Genomic DNA, 16,801 nt, shown 5'->3' with positions numbered 1-16,801 from the left:
TTAGTTTGGGGGATGCTGCCCTCTTCTGGTAAACTGCAGGATATCCACAGTAGTTGGGATAGGTCTGATTATTCAGGGAATTGACAAGGCCATATGGAATCAGAGTCATAAAGCTTTCTGTAGCCTTCAACTTCATGAACCAGTTCTAAGTCTTTGCTATGGAAATAATTTACCAGGCATTAGAAAATATACAAGTATAGAGGCTTTCACTGTAACATTATCTATAGTGGCAAAATAATAAAACTTAAATATCTAGAATTTCAGCTTTGTGCTTATAGCTGCTAAAATTGGGTATGTAAATGACAACATAGAAGAATGAAAATATTTATCACAAAATAAAAACCATGTAGAAGTATACCAACTGCCGCCATGGGAGATATCTCTTATATAGGATAATGGCTAATCTACAGTCTTCACAACTAGTTATATAAAGCTAGGATGATTCCCTTTGATATTTTCACTTATATTGTTAGTAAAACAGTATGCCCATACATTTCATTAGTGTTGTGGTATGTATGTATGTATGTATGTATGTATGTATGTATGTATGTATGTATTTAGTGTGCGTGTGTGTGTGTGTGTGTGTAAATGTATCTATCTTTCTTTTTTCCTGAAACCAATACTAGACATTTGACTGGTCTGCTGCAAACATCTCTATGATGTGTGACCCTCCTCCAGACCTGATTTTTCTGGGACAGTAAGGTGGTGCCTAAAACAGGCAGCTCCACTATAACAGGAATTTTCTAGGCAGTCTTTTACCCATTGGATCTTTTATAATAGAGGAGAGCTGATAGAATGTAGACATATTTTGTATGGTTTGATGAGGGCCTGACTGGCCTCTGTGCTGTGGGTCTCTACACCTCAAATGATGCCCAGTGGGCTGGTGACAGCCTTCAAGTTAACTGATCTTTCTGAGAATTTTCTTTTTGTAAAGAGCTTTAAGGAGAGAAAGGAGCCTTTTGAAAAACCAAAACTTCTGTTTTCTGAAACTAAGCATCTCATCATACCACATTTGGATGGGAATGAAAAATATCAACTCATATGTCTTAATCCTTTTTTTTTTTTAACAAGTAAATTACTCAGTTTTTAACAGGGCCAAGACTGGGATGAGGCAAAGGAGATACTTACACTGCAAAATTTAAAACAATATTCATTATAAGGGTCATGCAAGTGCAAGATCAGCCCTGTTTCTTAAACAGTCCCTACATGTCAGTACCTACCGTGTCAGGCCTTGTGGTCAGCTCTGGAAAAAATATCATTACTGGTATGATGGAATAGATTATTCATTACCCTTTCTCAGACTGAGCCTAGGGCCCCGGGGCCCTGCAAGCAGCTGTTTGATTGAGCAGGTTTTGATCAATCACTTGGCTTTCAGCTGTGGGTTTAACATGAGGAGTAGCTCACTAATGAGTTAATTGTTAAAAGTGTGTTTTGCACTTGAGATAGTCTGTTCCTGTGAAATCAACAGATAGTTACAAATTTCTCTGAAAGTCACTGCCAGCTTGTGTTACCTACCTACCTCTGACCCCCTGCCCCAAGATGTACGTTGCTGTCCTTCATTCCACTTTCAAAAGGATCTTAACACTAGGATAATGCCTGCATTTGGTGTGCTAAAGATTCTGTCCAAGTCATTGGGTAAAGAAGTGACCAAGGGAGGCCTCTACAGGTGACCAGAAATGAATTGCCTGTCTACTGCCTGACTTTCATTCTAGGCACATAGCAGTAGGGAAGGAGGAACTGACTGAATGATTAACTGAGTGATAGCCTGACTAAAATCCAGAATGAGTTGGAAGTGACCAGGTAAGATAGAAAAAGTCTGGTTTCTTCTCTCCTTAATCACTTCTCTATTTCTTGACTTTTTCTGTATTTATGAATATTTTCTTCCACCTTTAAAAATTTGTAACATCTTCAGTGATCATCCTTATACATATATCTTTGTGAACATGTATGAGTATTTCTGTAAAATAGAGTAGTAGAAGTGAGATCTTGGGTCAAAATGTATGCACAGTTTAAATGTTGATAGGTACTGTAAGCTGTATTCAAGCTGTGTATCAGTCACTGACAAAGTATAAGCAACTTTGCATTTTCTCAGACCTTCTCCAACACTGAAATATTCTCAGCATTTTAAGTTTTTTGCCAATTTGATGGATGAGATATGGTGTATAATAGTTGTTTTACTTTGTGTTTTTATTAGCCACTTTTTTGTTTTAATTCATATTATAATCATCAAGGCATCTTTGCTTATATTTTTCTTACTGATTCATAGGGTTTCTTTATGTTTACCAATGTGTGTATGTTTGGGTGTTTGCCTTTTAGAAATTAGACATTTATATAAGTGCAGATATGACCGTCATTTCCTTAATGATGTCTGGGTTTTATGTTATGCTTAGAAAGACTTTACCCTCCCCACAATATAAAAAAATATGTGTGTGTATGCATATGTGTATGTACATGTATATGTATGTGTGTGTGTATATGTGTGTGTGTGTGTGTATCTTGTTTTTTATTATAATGCTTTTCTAGTTCAATTTTTGTGTGTGTGATTAGTTCTTTTATAGCTCATGAAATTCCCGTTTCACGAACTGTTGATGTATTTTATGGCCAAAGAAAAACGATGAATTTTTAATTCAGAAAGGTGATAAAAATCAAAGTAGTATGCCCTTTTGGTGATGATTACTTTTGGATTATAGACTTGGGATCAAACTACCCTCTTCCTCTCCCCTATGCCCCAATTATATTTGTCCTTTTCTTATATTTTTTTAAAAATACCTTTTATTTTTAAGTACCTATTATTTTTACTAAAAGTAGTAAGTATATGGCACTTGTGCTTATAAAATATTTCCTTACACATTCTAGTTTGTTCCTCAGAACAATCTTGAGTTAGGACAGTAGGTATAATTGTCCCTATTTTATAGGTGAAGAAATTAAACTATATAAGATTATATGTAAGTAGTAAGTGGCAGAGATTCTCTACAGCTACAGCTCTTTCTAGTTATCCAAATTCCAAGAATGTTTGAATATTGATATATAATCATTCTTCTGTTGTTCATCTCTTTAAGAAAAATTTGTGGCTCAACATCTGCTTACAAGGTTTTTACATCCTCCTGAAAAAAGAAAAAGAATAAAACTTAAGTTTCACAAGCCTTTGTTAGGTGCTTAATACGCGGACAGAGAGTGTTAGAAGGTTGGAATAACTAGAAGTTAATGAAATAGTACTTTCCTGGAGTTGACATACATTGTTGCTGCTTAATAGCCTTTTACAGCTTCCAGTGTCTGGCCTCTATAGAATTCACTTTATACATAAATCTAGAATTTTAAAGAAGTGGATGGTTTTTTTAACAGACCAGGATTTCACTTCCTGTTCTACACCTGGGTCCCACTCCAGAACCCAGCTATATACCTGCCCCAATTCCCTCTCAGAGATCTGTCCTGACAGTATCATTTTGGTGAGTGCTAATTTGCAAATCATTGTGACTCTTGTAGTGAAGCACTTACTGTAAAAAGCACTCAACCCATTTCTTTTTGTTTAATTTCTCTTTTTAATAGATCATTAAAATGACATTGCATTCAATGTAGTATCTTACCCTGGAAGTTTAGCAATTTTTTTTTATGCTGAATTCATGTGAGAATTCTGTGTTACATGATGGGGGACCTAAGCTCTCCAACTTTGTATGAACTTTATCTAATCATAGATGTTCAGTGGAATCCAAGTATCTTATTTTTGTGAAAAGTGAACTTCACCAGGACTGAGTAAACACCAATAAAAAGGCAATACCAGACTTTAAATCCATAATTACATCATTAGGACCAAAAGGGCAAGTAAGATTGTGAAGAGCGGTTTTCTAGGAATAAGCTCAAAAGGATTCCCTTAATGCCTTTGAGTGTCTCTTGCAAAGAAGATATGGTGAATGGGGAAGTCTGTTCTGGGCAGAGTTGTAGAGGCTTGAAAAGCATCCAAGAAAAAAGGAGAATTTCACTGTGCTGACCAGGTCATGGAAGAGGGGTGAAGATGTTGTTATCTTCACAGCCATTTTTGTGCTAAGCTAATTTACAAAGAGGACTTACGCTTTTAGTGGTAGATTTTGTCTATGTCAAGATGAGCCTGGGGCACAGTTTATTTTTAGGATCTATTTTCTGAACCTGTTGGACTTGCCTCTCTAGCTTCTGCTGACTTTATCCATCTCTCTTCCCATAAACTAGCCGTCACCACCTGTCTTACATTCTAACTTTTATGGATTGAATCATGACAAGTAGCTAATCCTAGAAACCAGCCAGTGCTTTTAGGTGACTACCTGAGGGCAAGGTGTCAGGGATATATGAATACTAACCAGGATCTTCAGGAAACAAACTCTAAGTTTTCCACTCTAGCTAGTGAGAACAAGAACTGTTCCTCCTGGCCTTGTGTGAACGCCCCCAAATAATTTCCTCTACTCCTCTTGGGTGGCTCTTCTAGCCATGTGTACTTTCCTCACACACGTACACTCATTTGTCCTTAGCTGAAGACTCCCGAGAACTGCAGATCCCAGTTGTGTCCTCTCTATGTAGCCTTTTCTCTTCCAGCCCTCTGCCCTGTTAACTCCAGCTGCTCTGGCCTTCCAGACTCCCAGCTCTGAATCCTCACCTTGGGGAGATTTGCTGGGCTGTCCACGGGCTCTCCCTTCGTGTGTTCCAGCCTAGAAACTCTGTAAACAGTTAGGTGGAACATTCACAGGACTTCTCTTTTTTTTCCCTCTCAGGCCTCACTGTCCTTTGCCACCTGAAGCCCAATACTTGAAGATCATTATTTTATATACTTTGTCCAGTATATTATATATACTTTGTTTGATAGTTTACCAGTCAGGAGGTCAAATCTGGTCCCCTTACTCTGTTGTGGCCAGACGCAGAAGTCCATTTGCAACTTTTATGTACTTTTATTTAAAAAAAAAAAAAATTTTTTTTCAACGTTTATTTATTTTTGGGACAGAGAGAGACAGAGCATGAACGGGGGAGGGGCAGGGAGAGAGGGAGACACAGAATCGGAAACAGGCTCCAGGCTCTGAGCCATCAGCCCAGAGCCTGACGCGGGGCTCGAACTCACGGACTGCGAGATCGTGACCTGGCTGAAGTCGGACGCTTAACCGACTGCGCCACCCAGGCGCCCCATGCAACTTTTATGTACTTTTAAATACACTTAAATTTTCATAAAAGGGATCAAACTGATCTTTTTTTTCATTAACAATATGTTATTTTCTCTAGTGGTGGAACAAAGAAAGGAGTATGGTCTTTTTTTGGGAATCACTTTATTGAGGTGTGATTGACATACAGAAAGCTGTACATATTTATTATGAGTTTAGACATAAACATGCATCTGGGAAACCACCACCACAGTCTATGCCATAAACATATCCATCACCTCCACAAATTTCCTCATGCCTTCTTAGTATTAGTATTTGTATTTGTGATAAGAATACCTAACATAAGACTTACCCTGTTAGCAAATTTTTAGGTATGCAATATAGTTTTGTTAACTATAGGCACTATGCTATACAGTAGATCTCTAGGATTTATTCATCTTGTATAACCAAAACTTTGTTTTTTGTGTTTTGTTTTTAATTTTTTTAATGTTTATTTTTGAGAGAGAGAAAGATAGAACTTGAGCATGGGAAAGGCAGAGAGAGACACAGAATCTGAAGCAGGCTCCAGGCTCTGAGCAGTCAGCACAGAGCCGGATGTGGGGCTTGGATTCATGAACCACGAGATCATCACCTGAGCCGAAGTCGGATGCTTAACTGACTAAGCCACCCAGGCTTCCCATTGTATAACTAAAACTTTGTATTTAACTAATACTTGTTTCCTTTTTTTTTTTTTTTAAGTTTTTTATTTTATTTTTGAGAGAGAGCATGAGCAAAGGAGGTACAGAGAGAGAGGGGGACAAAGGATCCAAAGTAGGCTCTGCAGTGACAGCAGAGAGCCCAGTGCTGGGCTGAAACTCACGAACTGCAAGATCACAACCTGAGCTAAAGTCAGATGCTCAACCAACTGAGCCAACCAGGTGCCCCAATACTTGTTTCCTTTTAAATTATACCTGTCTCCCCACTTCCCCCTCCCCTGATACCCTCACAACAACCATTGCATGAGAGAGTGGTCTTAAATGGGTACTGTGTGGTACCTCTCCTACACTTACATCTGAGCCAGCATTCTGTGTCGCAAATGGGCATGAGGACAAAGATGCCTATGAAGAACCTGACCCACTATGCTTGAGAATAAGGAAAATAATAGCTGTTGCTGGGCCTGTGATAGGTACTTAATAATGTGATAGGTATTTTTACATTCTCAACCAAAATGGCCTGATTCCAATTTTTTTTTTTTCTTTGTTAGGGGAAATGAGCATTAGGGAGATGAAGGAAATTTTCTGTTTCTTACTGTGGAACCTTGAACATGTTTAACTTCAAAGCCCACTTACCTTGTGGGAGGGGGAATGGGCTAAATGGGTAAGGGGCATTAAGGAATCCACTCTTGAAATCATCATTTCACTATATGCTAACAAATTTGGATGTAAATTAAAAAAAAAAAAAAGCCCACTTAACTGCCTCTTTCTTCCTGAAGTAACTTTGAATGAATGCTAAACAACTGAATGGGGCAGGAGGGAGACACTTCCTGGTGGGACCCCAAGTAGCACTCTAACCTGAAATTCAGAAAAGGCAAGTTGTTTGGGGTCAACAGCACCTCTCCCCCCAACTTGCTATTGGTCTCTGTGAAATGTCCAGTTAAAGTAATCTTCGTGGGGCACCTGGGTGGATCAGTCAATTAAGCTTCTGACTCTTTCAGCTCAGGTCATGATCTCACCATTCATGAGATCGAGCCTTACATCAGGCTCTGCGCTGACAGTGGCACCTGCTTGGGATTCTCTCCCTCCTTCCCTCCCTCCCTCTCTCTCTCTGTCTCTCTCTCTCTCTCTCTCTGTCTCTCTGTCTCTCTCTGCCTCTTCCCTGCTTACATGCACGTTCTCTCTCTGAAAATAAACAAACTCTTTCTCTCTCTCTCAAAATAAGTAAATAAACTTAAAAAATAAAGCAACGTCCCCACCATAACCCCACAAAATGGCAAGGTTTTGTTTTCAACTCTTTAGCTTGCTTATGAATTACTTATCTCTCACTCTCCCACAGAATGGTCAGTATCCTAAACCAGCCGCCACCATCAGTCACAGTAACCATATGCTCAAGATGCTACCACATGGCCTCCACAGAGTAGTTTAGTGAGGAATAGCCCAGCATATGATATGGATGGACACTCATATACTTTTGGTATACTTTTTCTGGTAAATATTTTGGCAATACCAATATAATAGGTTCACGTAGGTAATCCTCTTCTGTCAGATATGTCCTAAGAAACTTATATGAGTCAAAGATTAATGTGTAAAATTTTTTTTGTTACAGATGTTTTTAAAATATTGAAAAATATGAAGCAGCTCAACTGTCCAGCAAAAAACTACTGTTTAGGGGGGCCTGGGTGGCTTAGTCAGTTAAGTACCCAACTACAGCTCAAGTCATAACCTTGTTCTTCATGAGTTCAAGCCCCACATCAGGCTCTCTACTGTCAGTGTGGAGCCCGTTTTGTCCCTCTTCTGGCCCTTTCCCTGCTCACATGTGCTTTTTCTCACTCTCAAAAATAAATAAACATTAAAAAAAATTTTTTTTAAGTATTTAAAATATGCAACACCCATTAATGGAAAACTTTGCTGCTGTTAAATATAATCTTTACAAATAATAATTATTAAGTATATTATAAATACATATATATTATATTTAAGATTATATAATCTTTAAATCTTCAAGTATTTAATAACATCTGAGACTATAATATGCTGAGTGGAAAAAAAACTATATGTAATATATTTGAATTCTGTAAAAAAAAATAACAATGAAAAGTACATGTATGCAGAAACACAAAAGATATCAGGAAGTACACCAAAATATAATTACTGTTTCTTGTGGTTCTGTCTAGGTAGTGAGATTCAGAGTGGTTTGTTGCCTTTATATTTTTTTGTTTTCTGGGTTTTTGTTTTGTTTCGTTTTTGTAAAGTAAGCTCTATGCCCAACGTGGGGCTTGAACTCAACAACCCCCACATAGAGAGTCACGTGTTCTACCAACTTGAGCCAACCATGTGCCCTTGCTTTCTTTTTTTATTTTTTTTCTCTTATGAACATATGTTACTTTATGATAAGAAAAGAAACATTGTCCTAAATAATATTAACTATAAACTTATTGAAGATTTACTGTATGGCAACCATAGTGTTAAAACATTTTTCATATATCTCTTTTAAAGATTTTATTTTTAAGCAGTCTTCACACCCAATATGTGGCTTAAACTTACAACCCCAAGAAAAGTTTTATGCTCCACCAACTGACCAGCCAGGCACATCAAGATTATCTCTTTTAGTTCTCAGAGACTCTGTGGAGTAGGTACTGTTAGCTTACTTTATAGATGAGGAAATTGAGACCAAAGTTAGGCAATTTACCTTGTCACAAAGCTAGTAAAAGCAGATCCAAAATTTGAATCTTGATTTAACCCTAGGATTTACTTGCTTACATTTTTTATTCTGTTTTCCTATTAAAAAAAATAGTCCTGTATGTGAGAGAATGGCGGTTGAGTTCCAGCTTTAGGATGTCCTAGAGCAGCATAGAAAGTATTGTCCCTTGTGCTGCAGTATGTATCCCATATATCTATTCCCCTTTACTCAACATGTTTAAAGGTCAAGTTGGCAAAAACCTGAGTTCCCAAGCCCTGGATTAGATCATAATTCAGCATTCATCAGAGAGGAAGATGAGTGAATATACACAGAGATGCAGCAGGTAATAGGAAAATATTAGGGAGGCGATGCCCCTTTCCTCAACTTGCCAAGCAGTGATAGGTTGACCCTATTGATAGTAAAGATGCCCAAAGCCTTTGGAATTAGATAGGCTTCCAGTGGGAAAGTGAGGGCACAAACCTAATGGTCCTGGGGTTTCTAAATCCTTTCAGTGACATGTGAGCATAGTGTTGTGAGCATTGTGTTGTGTTGTTAAAGATAATTTTAGTTATTTTGATCTGTGTACTTATGTAATCAGTAACCCTGTGGAGTAACTCTTAATGGGTATGGAAACTGAGCTCAGAGAATTGACAGTGCCCTGCCCAAATTTACCAAAACTGTCATAAGTTGTATCCTTCATATTTAATTTTGTCTAACTCCAAAGCATGTAATTTCAGTCTGGTTTTTATTTTAATTAGCTGTTTCAGTAGAATTATAGATTCTTGGGGAAGCTTAGGCTTCTCCCTCCCCCACCCAATTCATCAAACGTGAATCAAGTACGCATTTTGTGCAAGTTTCTGTGATAGGTACCAGGAATAGAGACATGAATCAGATCTTGTCCCTGTTCTTGTAATACTCATAGATCCATGGATAGGCAGGCATATAAAAAGATGAAATTGTAGAAATTAATAGGATTGGAACCTTTGGGGCAAGGAAGAATTGGAGAAGACTATAATGTCAGAATTAGCTGAGAATTAAATAATTCATAGAAACTAGCCAGGCAGAAGCAACAACATATGCAAAGGCATATTGCAGAAGCTGCAAATAGCACTGTTTGTTGAGGGTATTGGGAATATGAGAAGAGGGAATGGAGAGGTTGATGAGGAGCTTGATCATGAAGGTCCTTGTAAGCTTGGGAAGGTGCTTTATTCTGAAAGCAATGACAGGTTTTCAAGGTTTTATTTGAGATCTAGAAAGCAGCCAGAGTAGAGAATGGATTGGGAGGGAATGGGTATGATGAGGCAGGGATGGAGAAAAGAGATGTAGAAAAAAAACAGGAACTAACAAGACACACCTATAATGAAGCTCTTGAAATAAACCAGATGAGAGATAATGGTGGTCAAGAATAGTACAATAGAGATGAAAAAATATATATGGATTTAGAAATATTTGTTTCACTTTATATTATTAGATGTATACATACATAGGAAATACATAAGATAATATGAGGGGTGCCTGGGTGACTCAGTCGGTTAAACAGCCGACTCTTGATTTTGGCTTAGGCCATGATTTTGTGGCTCATGATTTTGAGCCCCAAGTCAGACTCTGCGCTGACTGTGCAGAGCCTGTTTGGGATTCCCCATCTCCCTCGCTCTCTTCCCCTCCCCTACTCGGCACGCGCACGCGCACTCTCTCTCTCTCTCAATAAATAAATAAACTTAAAAAAAACAAAACACCTTTAAGGAGTGCCTGGGTGGCTCAGTCAGTTAAGCATCCGACTTCAGCTCAGGTCATGATCTCACAGTTCATGGGTTTTGAGCCCCAAATGGGCTCTGTGCTGACAGCTAAGAGCCTGGAGCCTGCTTCAGATTCTGTGTCTCCCTCTCTCTGCCCTTTGCCCGCTCACACTCTGTCTCTCTCTCTGTCTCAAAAATAAATAAACATTAAAAAGAAAATCTTTAAATAAAGTATTGTAATGAACCCATGTACCCAGCCTCAGTAACTATCATCCAGTCTCTAATTCTGTCCCATGCGTACCCCCACCCACTTTCTCCCCTTCCATATTATTTTGAGTCATGTAATTTTTGTATCATGTAATTTCATCCATTAATATTCTGGTATATACCTCTACAAGATATTTTTTATCTACAGATTTCTCCATCTTTTTTTTTCCTTCTAATTAGTTTAAGAGATTGAGTAATTTGTCTTGATGAGTTACCACAACCCAGAGTTTGGTAATTGCATTTTTGTGCTGTAGATGAATGTGTTCCTCTCTAGTTCTTTTTTTATTTTAGTTGTTGGATCTAGAGGTTTGATCATCTTCAGATTCAACTTTTTTGACAAGACTATTTTATGGGCGTGTTGAGTTCTTACACCAGAAGATATGTTACTGTCTTATTCTCTTATTTTAGCTGTTGATGGTCAATATCTAGGATCCATTATTTCAGAGTAATATTCTAATTCCAGTATTTTTTGTTCATATATTTATTGGAATGCTTCTATGAAGAGAAAATTATCCATTGCTGTTTATTATCCTGTGGTATATTTCACTTAGGAAAGGCAGGATAAATACATGATTCTTTCCCTTTATGTAAACGTTTTCAAAATGCTGTATTGGTTCTCTAGCATTGTTCAATGGTGACAAAATTTGCTTAGAATCCTGAATAATTTATGGATTTAAGCATTTGTATTCCAGTTAATTGTAATTTTTTTAAAAAGAATACTCAGATTGCCCCACCTTTGGTTAGAGAGTGGCTGCTTTGGCAGCTTTTTGAGGGGATTGAAAAGACAGGAATGGTGACAGGTTGAATGTGGGTGAGGTCAAAAGGGAGAAAGGAGTCAAGGAAAGAGTCTTTTTGACTTGGGAGTTGAGGCTATGCCCTGAAACAAGGAGCCCAGAAAGAGGAATAGGTTTTAAAGAGAGGACATGTTTGGACATGTCTGAGATGCTTACGATTGCTAGGTGGAAATGCCCAAGAGGCAGCTGGATATCAAGATGTAAGGCTCAGGAGAGTAATCCAAGACTCCAGGACCCAGGATAGGGCTCAATTGCTATGTGTAGTTGACTCAGGTTGGGATTATGTGTGTTATATTTTGATAAAAATCAATCTCTTTGCGATCTGAAGCCAGGTTCTACCCCAAAGCAAGATTAGTAAGCCCCTGTTGCCTTCTCTTTTTGTTGTGCCTATCCTTAGTCAGGTTCAATCTCTAGTAGAGCAGAAAGGACAGGGTTGGTTGCAGGTAGAATTGCCACTTGGCTGGTTTACAACCGGTCCTGTTGGTTTTCAGATTTATTACACCCAATCCCTCAATTAGAGGAGAGCTCTGTGTATGGGTAGGATTTATTGGATTTGGAATTGAGGCTGAGTGAACTGGTTTTGGCTTTGCAGGAATGGCCTACTGTAACCTTTTTGTGAGTATTGGTATTCTTGAAAGATTTTCTCATCCTCTTCCGTGTTCCTGTGCTCTGAAGCAACCATTTTCCTTTCTTCCCTCCTCTAGTCAACAAATCTTCATTAAGCACCTGTTTTTTGTCAGGTACTGGGGATACATTGGTGAACAAGAATAAGGGGCACAGTTCCCTGCCTTCATATAGCTTGGAATCTAGTGGGAGATATATATGTTAATCAAAAGATCACTAGCAACATGTGACTCCACACTAATATAGGAACTCTGCAAATAGGACATATTGGTTAGAAATTTTATACAACCAGTGCTGAACCTTCATTTATTGGAAGATTACAAGTCATGTAAAACAAAAGTCCTGACACATAAAGGACTCTGAAGTGGAGTTCATCCAGGGGGAAAAGCTTCCTATGAAGTAAGGTGAAAGAGTTAGAAAATACGGAAATTAACACACCATTAAATTTAATAAGAGAACTGCACATACCCACTTCACAAAACACATACACCAAGAACCTTCCGATTGCCTTAGCATATTATGAATGCCTACTATATGCTAAACCCAGGGCTGGACCCTGGGCTTACCAAGGCTTGACTCTTTGGGGGTGTATTCAGATTAATAAGGAAGATAGAATGGTAAAATAAAAATACTAAATGATATGTACTGTCATGGAATATTTTAGGAATCCCAGGCAGTATGGAAGAAGGGTGTGATTTGACTCTGTCTGATTTGAGGGCTGAGAGGATGGAGTCTTAGAATACCTCACAGTGGAGGTGATATTTAAATTGATTCCAGAAAGATGAGTAAGTGGTAGTGGAAACAATAAGGAAGTAGTGAGAAGAGTTGTTCCAGGCAAATGGAATAGTTTAGCATACTTGCACTACAAGTGATTCAGTATAGTTGGTGATGGATGTTTACAGAGTGGTGATAGATGAAGCTAGAGAAATCAGCAGGGGCTGGATTAGTAAAGGATGTGGACCTTTATTCTGCAGTGCCTGGAAGCCATTGATGGGCACAGTGACATTATGCTACAGTTATTGGTGGCTTGGGGGGGGGGGCGGGGTATTTTACAGGCCTTTGCCCAGATTCCTCACTTACATATAACTTAATTACTTATTGGCAGAAACCTCTTGTATTATCTGATCCCCCCACCCCCGCTCTGGGTTAGGCAGATGGATGGATGGATGATGGAAAATGAAGCAACTTCAAAAAGTCAGGGCTGAAATCAGAGTCTGAAAACTATTGGCCTTCAAGTACTTTTCCTTTTTAGGGGCACCAAAGGAGAAAGGTTCTCTGTCCATTTGCTGTGTCCCTAAATCTTATTTTTACTACTTAAATATTTTTTTTCTTTCATTTACACATGTGGCTTAATAATAGTTTGAGCTGTTGTAATATTCAGAGCCACAGTACTTATTTCCATTAATCTCTGGTCTGGTCTGGGTCTTAATTGTGAAGAAGATAAACAGGCAGGGGCGCAATATAGGATGAGTAAGTCTCATACTATAATCTGTTTTTAATTGTGATACTTTAAAATTTTACACACGGGCATCTGGATGGCTCAGATGGTTGAGAGTCTGACTTTAGCCCAGGTGATGATCTCACAGTTCATGAGTTTGAGCCCCACGTTGGGCTCACAGTTGTCAATACAGAGCCTGCTTTGGATTCTCTGTCCCCACCGCTCCGCCCCTCCCCCGCTCATGCTTTCTCAAAAATAAATAAAGCATTTAAAAATAAATCAAAAAATTTTACACACAGAGTCTTGCCTGGAGAATTAAGGAGATTTTTTTTTTATTTTTATTTTTTTTATTTTTTATTTTTTTAATTTTTTTTTTCCAACGTTTATTTATTTTTGGGACAGAGAGAGACAGAGCATGAACGGGGGAGGGGCAGAGAGAGAGGGAGACACAGAATCGGAAACAGGCTCCAGGCTCTGGGCCATCAGCCCAGAGCCCGACGCGGGGCTCGAACTCACAGACCGCGAGATCGTGACCTGGCTGAAGTCGGACGCTTAACCGACTGCGCCACCCAGGCGCCCCAAGGAGATTTTTTTTAAATGGAGGGATGGCTTACTCGTTCCACATTCTTCAGTTTGTTGGTGGGAACCTGATCCAATTAAATACCATACCCATATTTAAATTGCCTTGTTTCAAAAATGTCTTTCCTTAGTTGATTTTTGCAAATTAGGATCCAAATAAGGTACATACATTGCATTGGGTTGTTATATATAAGGCAATTAAAAATTTTTTTTTTCTTTTAATTTTTATTTATTTTTGACAGAGAGAGAGAGAGAGAGCATGAGCAGGGGAGGGGCAGAGAGAGAGGGAGACACAGAATCCGAAGCAGGATCCAGGCTCTGAGCCATGAGCACAGAGCCCGACGTGGGCTTGAACTCACAGACTGCAAGATCATGACCTGAGCCGAAGTCGGACACTCAACCGACTGAGCCACCCAGGCGCCCCTATATAAGGCAATTTTAAAATCACACCCTATAGTCTTTTCTTCCTTAAGCCAGTTATGTTACTCTTTTCCATACAGATTTCATTCTCGATTTTTGTTTGTTTACTTTCTTTTTAAGTTTATTTATTTTGAGAGAGAGAGAAAGTGGGGGAGGGACAGAGGAGAAAGCAAGAATCCCAAGCAGACTCCACACCATCAGCACAGAGCCTGATGTGGGCCTGGATCCCACAACCCTGGGAATCATGACCTGAGCTGAAATAAAGAGTTGGACACTCAACCAGCTGAGCCACCCAGGTACCCCTCATTCCTGACTTGATAGCAAAGGCATTAAAAAGTCTTTTGGGATCTACCTGGCTCTACCCATTCCTTCAAGTCCTGAAATATCTTTCCTATCTGTCTACTTACAGAACTACAAGGTTCAGCTCAAATGTAAGGCCCTCTCTGTGGCATCAGGCTCCAATCTAATGAATTATCCATTCTTTTTGTTTCCTTAACACTTAGTACCCACCTGTTACACTACTCATAACATCCTATTGTTGGTTATCTGTTTAGTATTTGTACTACAAGTAGGTTAGTGTGGAGTGGTAGAAAATGAAGCTGGAGAAGTCAGCAGGTGGTGAGTACCTCTAGGGCAAGGATCACATAATATTAATTTGAGTCATCTCAGGCAGCCTGGTGCCTAGCTTATAGGAGATACTCAATGAATGTTTGTAGAATTGAATGAAAAACCCATTTCTAGAATATTTTTAGTTTCCAACTTTGAGGGGTGTTTTTTGTTTGTTTCTTGTTTCCTGAACTATGAATTCCCCTCTCCACTCCAGGAGAAAAGGCAAAACTGGAAATCATATCTAAGTATGTTCTTTGTTGTTCTTGTTCTATATTCAGGAGGTTTGCTCGTTAGTCTTAGGTAGTATGGATTTCACCTGGCTGTGTTTCATTATTCCTGTTCAGTTGAATTCAACTCTTTCCTTTGCCATAGGGAATGTTTGTATCAAAAGATCTGACAGATGACAACCTGAGACCTTGGGCTCTTGTTTTTTGTTGTTTGCAAGGTTAAAAAGGAATTTAAAATATTTTCTGCATACTTATTTTCTGAAATGGATAGAGGTTTTCTAACTAGTCCTCCTCCATCACAGTGGTCATATGGCTTTCACTCTACATCAGACTTTCATTGAAACTTATTAAAGATAAGGCTGAAATAACTCCAGTGATTGGCCACTAGAATTGCTCTCTTTGTTTTACTTGAAGGACCAAGTATTACATCTTGATACCTCTCTTTAGTTTCAGATCTACAGTCTTCTTTGAAAGCTGCCATTTGAATAAACAGATAGGAAATAATGTTGAATAGTAACATCCGAGAGGGTTTGTTTCTTTTATTCAAGATCTGTGGCATAATGGAAGAAATAAGGAACTAAGATACTTGGTTCTGGTCTTTGTTGGTCTGATGACTCTTGCCTCTTCCTTTCATTGGGCCTCAGTTTCCTCATTTATAAAATGAAAGTGGAACCAGTCTCTTGCAAGATTAACTAAGGTTCTGCCATTCACAATTTAGACTCGGCTTTTAAATTCTTAGATATGTAGTATGTAAATGGTTAGATGTAGAATTTTGTTCATCTACTTTTTTCTATATTACAAAGCTAGTATTAGTAAAAATGTTGCTGATGTCTTATTTTCTTTTTTCTCTTTCCCATTCATAAATTCTAGGAATCCTTTTAATCTCTTTAAATGATTTTTCTTACTTACAATGGTTTGTAACAATCTTACTGGGACCCTTAATTAAGATTTACAGTTTGTCTTTTGCATTCACATGGTAAATGAGATGTATGTTCATGTTCTCTTTCCCCTTCCTCCCTGTAGAACCTATAAAGGACTTTAGGGGCACCTGGGTGGCTCAGTCGGTTGAGCATCCAACTTCGGCTCTGGTCATGATCTCATGGCTCATGGGTTTGAGCCCCGTGTCATGCTCTCTGCTGACAGCTCAGAGCTTGGAGCCTGCTTCAGATTCTGTGTCTCCATCTCTCCCTGCCCCCCCCCCCCCAACCCCCGCTGGTACTCTGTCTCTTTCTCTCAAAAATAAATAAACATTAAAACAATTAAAAAAAACATTTTTTTAAAAGAACCTATAAAGGACTTAAAAAAAAAAAAACAAACCTATAGGACTGAGGATGTTGAAGAATATGACTCTGTATCCAAAGATTAAGATTAACCCATCTTCTTAAACTATGTTAAAGATTTGTTCCTGGGGCGCCTGGGTGGCTCGGTCGGTTGGGCGTCCGACTTCAGCTCAGGTCATGATCTCATGGTCCGTGAGTTCGAGCCCTGCGTTGGGCTCTGTGCTGACAGCTCAGAGCCCGGAGCCTGTTTCAGATTCTGAGTCTCCCTCTCTCTCTGCCCCTCCCCCACTCATGCTCTGTCTGTGTCTCAAAAATAAATAAACGTTAAAAAAAAAAAA

The 16,801-nt window shown here is 38.8% G+C and overlaps 1 protein-coding gene across 3 annotated transcripts in view; it reads left to right on the top strand.

Moving 5' to 3' along the window:
* The window catches only part of NR6A1 (nuclear receptor subfamily 6 group A member 1), a 231,724-nt gene that overhangs the window by 139,822 nt on the left and 75,101 nt on the right, over nt 1-16,801 (top strand). The window lies entirely within an intron of this gene.

This window comes from Herpailurus yagouaroundi, unplaced genomic scaffold, assembly GCF_014898765.1.
Source record: "Herpailurus yagouaroundi ecotype Mexico unplaced genomic scaffold, PumYag 160, whole genome shotgun sequence".
NCBI classification, from domain to species: Eukaryota; Metazoa; Chordata; class Mammalia; order Carnivora; family Felidae; genus Herpailurus; species Herpailurus yagouaroundi.
This window is presented reverse-complemented; position numbering and strand designations above follow the sequence as displayed.